This window comes from Microtus pennsylvanicus, chromosome 11, assembly GCF_037038515.1.
Source record: "Microtus pennsylvanicus isolate mMicPen1 chromosome 11, mMicPen1.hap1, whole genome shotgun sequence".
NCBI lineage: Eukaryota > Metazoa > Chordata > Mammalia > Rodentia > Cricetidae > Microtus > Microtus pennsylvanicus.
This window is the reverse complement of record NC_134589.1, coordinates 79828172-79832699: the sequence shown is the minus strand read 5'-3', so window position 1 is coordinate 79832699 and position 4528 is coordinate 79828172. Positions and strand designations below refer to the sequence as shown.

Below are 4528 nucleotides of genomic sequence, written 5' to 3'. Positions count from 1 at the left end.
TTTTCTTAGACATCCTAACAAGGTCATTTTTCTTGGTGAACATTTTACTCAAGGGTGAGATACCAATCCTACATTTCATTTACAAATGGGAGAAGCCCAGAGGCCCAGAACAATTTATTAAGGACATTTTCTTTAAATAAGTTCTCTTCATAAACCCATAATATATTCAAAAGTGGGAAAAAATGGAAGTTGGGAATTAAATAAACTCATTGGTCATCAATGAAGAGCACCAACTCATTACTCTGAAATTAGATAATGAAAAAGAAGTAGGAGGAAGGTCAGCATGTATTATGACTTTCTAGGTAAATAAATCTCAATGTAAGGCAAATAGCCTTAGTGAAAAGGAAAAAGTTCTTCTGTTCAAAGAATTCCAGCTGGTAAATGTGGAGAAATAAATACGATTCAGAAACCACCAACTCTGAGCCTTCAAAGAGATAACCCATGCAGACAATGGACTTTTCATTTACTGGTACTAATATTACAAACTATCTCAAACTTGGATTGCTTAAAATACCAGAAGTCTATTTTCTGACAAGTCCAGAAGCGAGTGTCTCAGGGTCAAGGTGACCGACCACAGGGCTACGTTTCTTCTGCAACTCTCAATGGAATCCTTCTTTGTATTTTTCTCCCTTCTGGCTGGACCATCTATCCATCATTGGTATTTCTGTTAAATCATTCCAACAGTCTCTCCTCTTATCTGTTGGTGCTCTCCCTGTGTGTCTCTAGATTCACATGACATTTTCCTGTGCAGATGAAGTCATACTGCATTTAGGTCTGGCTGACTGACTTCACTTGAACTTCACTGTATGGATTAAAACTTTACTTCCAAGTAGGATTGTGTTCATAGACACCAGGATTGAGAATTTCAACATATATTTTTGGAAGGCTGTAATTTAACCCAAAGAATTCATTAACAGATTATTTTTAAAATACTAACAAGATGTTGGTGGGATGTTTTATAATGAAAGGGTAAGATTACTACATCTGAATCACTATCACCGAAAACTAGACAACTAGGCTTTACCTGTGCAAAATGTATGACATTAGTACAGCATATTCTTCAAAAACAAGCAAGTAATGTACTGGTATGGAAACCAAAGGGCCTTTAGTGATATCTTCTGACTTATACATAAAAGACAAATCAGCTTATACAATAGGGACCAATTGTTCAAATCCAAAACATGGAACTTTCTATGGTACATACTTCTTTTGCTTGTTTTGCTTTCTCATTGTAGTGATTTGAATAAGAATACCCCCACACACAGGCTTAGGCATTTGAACACTTGGTCCCCATTTCGTGGCATTGTTTGGGGAGGTTTAGGAAGTGAAGTCTTGCTGGAAGAAGTGCATCAATGGGGGCGGGCTTTGAGAGTTCAAGGCCTCATCCTATTTCCAGTTCACTCTCTTAGCTTCCTGCTTACCATTCAAGATGTGAACTCTCCCAAGAGAGGCCTTATCATACAACAAAAGTATATGCTCTGCTATGTTCATAGCAGCATTGTTTGTAATAGCCAGAACCTGGAAACAACCTAGATGCCCTTCAATGAAAGAATGGGTGAAGAAAGTATGGAATATATACATATTAGAGTACTACTCAGCAGTAAAAAAACAAGGACTTCTTGGATTTTGCATGCAAATGGATGGAAATAGAAAACACTATCCTGAGTGAGGTAAGCCAGACCCAAAAAGAGGAACATGGGATGTACTCACTCATATTTGGTTTCTAGCCATAAACAAAGGACATTGAGCCTATAATTAGTGATCCTAGAGAAGCAAAATAAGGAGAACCCAAAGAAAAACATATAGGCATCCTCCTGAATATTAACCTTCATCAGGCAATGAAAGGAGACAGAGACAGAGACCCACATTAGAGCACCAGACAGAAATCTCATGGTCCAAATCAGGAGCAGAAGGAGAGAGAGCATGAGCAAGGAACTCAGGACCGCGAGGGGTGCACCCACACACTGAGACAATGGGGATGTTCTATCGGGAACCCACCAAGGCCAGCTGGCCTGGGTCTGAAAAGCCTGGGATAAAACCGGACTCGCTGAACATAGTGGACAATGAGGACTACTGAGAACTCAAGAACAATGGCAATGGATTTTTTATCCTACTGCACGTACTGGCTTTGTGGGAGCCTAGGCAGTTTGGATGCTCACCTTACTAGACCTGAATGGAGGTGGGTGGTCCTTGCACTTCCCACAGGGCAGGGAACCCTGATTGCTCTTTGGGCTGATGAGGGAGGGGGAGTTGATTGGGGCAGGGGGAGGGAAATGGGAGGCCGTGGCGGGGAAGAGACAGAAATCTTTAATAAATAAATAAATTAAAAAAAAAAAGATGTGAACTCTCAGCTCATCGCTCCAGCAGCCATGCTTCCCTGACCTAACAGAATCCTATCACTCTGAAATCTTGAGCCTAAATAAACTCTTCCTTCTGTAAATTGCTTGAGTCATGATGTTTTGCCACGGCAGCAGAAAATTAACTAATACAGCTGTAATTGTTAGCAGTTTCTTACTATGCAGCCCAGGATGGCTCTGAACTCAACTATTACAAGATGCACCAGTAAACTTACTCAGTAAACTCAACTTTCTGAACAGGTCTCCAACATGGCAGGAACTAGCCCCAAGAGTCAGCATGACAGCATGAAAATAAGAAGTTACTGCTCAGCAAGAGAGAGAGAGAGAGAGAGAGAGAGAGAGAGAGAGAGAGAGAGAGAGAGCCACAAAGTGGGGGAAAGTTGTCACAATTTATACTTTAGACAGGCAGCTAATATTCAGAATTTACAAAGAACAGTGGGAATTAAATAAATACCAAGGAAATTAAACTGCCAATCAACCAATAAGCTGAAGAAATGAACAGGCAGTTCTCAAAAGAAGAAACACAAATATCCAATAACATTTTAAAACATGTTCAGCATCCCTAGTCATCAATGAAATGCAAATCAAAACTACTCTGAGATACCACCTCATCCCAATCATTAACGTGATCATCAAAAAATCTGGCATAAGCTCTCTTCTCCAGCTGAGCAAGATGCCCAAAGGAAAGAATGTCAAGAGAAAAACCATTGCCCTATCCCTCCCCACCCCCACCCCATCCCCGCCATCCTGAAGAAACAGGAGGCCGAAAAGGTGTTGAATCCTTTGAGAAAAGAATTTCGGCATTGCGCAGAACATCCAGCCCAAAAGAGATCTCCCACACTTCGTCAAATGGCTCCACTACATCAGGCTGCAGTGGCAAAGGGCCATCCTCTATGAGCTGCTGTTAAGCAGTTTCCCCTGGCCCTGGACCAGAAACAGCTATCTAGCTGCTTAAACACAGGCCAGAGACAAAGCAGGAGAAGCAACAGACTTCAGCCCTTGCTGAGAAGAGAGCTGCTGGCAAAAGGGATGTCCCAACTAAGAGACCACCTAGCTTTCGAGCATGGGTCAATACAGGCACCACCTCTATAGAGAACAAGAAGGCTCAGCTGGTGGTGATTGCCCGCAATGTAGATCCCGTTGTGCCGAAGGTCTTCCTGCCTGCCCTGTGTTGCAAGATGGGGGTCCTGTACTGCATCCTCAAACAAAAAGCCAGTCTAGAACAGCTGGTCCACAGGAAGGTATGCACCACTATTGCCTTCACACGGGGAAAGACAAGGGTACTCTGGCTAAGCTGGCGGAAGCTAACAGGCCCAATTACAACGAGAGATACAATAAGAATTGCCATCACTGGGAAGGCAATATACTGGTTCCGAAATCTGTGACTCACATTGCCAACTTGGAAAAGGAAAAGGTCGAAGAACTCACCACTAAACTGGGTTAAATGTACTCTGCTAAGGTTTCTGTACATACATATTAACAGCTTTAAAAAACCAAGCTCTGGTAGACCTTGCCTTTAATCCCAGGGGCAGGCAGATTTCTGAGTTTAAGGCCAGCCTGGTCTACAGAGCGAGTTCCAGGAGAGCCAGAACTACATAGATAAACCCTGTCTTGAAAAACAAAATAACAATAATCAAAAAAAAAAAGTTTTTTAAAAAGTCTGACATTAAAGGTTAGAAAGGATGTGGGAAAAAAAGTACCCTTAATCCATTGCTAGTAGGAATACAAATTAATATAACCATTATGGACATCAGTTTGGAGTTTTCTCAAAAAAAATACAACTAGGATTACCAATATGACCCAAGTATTCCATTCCAGGGCAGACACCCAGAGAATTCTATATCCTACCATAGAGATATCTCCATAGCCATGCTTATTGCTCTCTCTCTCTCTCTCTTTTTTTAACCATAGCAAAGCAATAGAACCAACATAGATGCCTATCAACAGATAAATGGATAGTGAAAATGTGGTACAAATACAAAATGGAATATTATCCAGCTGTAAAGAAAAACAAAATCATGAAGTTTGCAGAATAAAAAAAAAAGATGGGGGCTGGAGAGATGGCTCAGAGGTTAAGAGCACTGACTGCTCTTCCAGAAGTCCTGAGTTCAATTCCCAGCAACCACATGGTGGCTCACAGCCATCTGTAATGAGATCTGGCGCCCTCTTCT

General features: G+C 41.5%; 1 pseudogene; it reads left to right on the top strand.

Annotated features, from left to right (window-relative positions):
* The first annotated feature begins 3206 nt into the window (after positions 1 to 3206).
* LOC142859622 (large ribosomal subunit protein eL8-like) lies at positions 3207 to 3801 on the top strand (annotated as a pseudogene).
* The last annotated feature ends 727 nt before the right edge of the window (positions 3802 to 4528 follow it).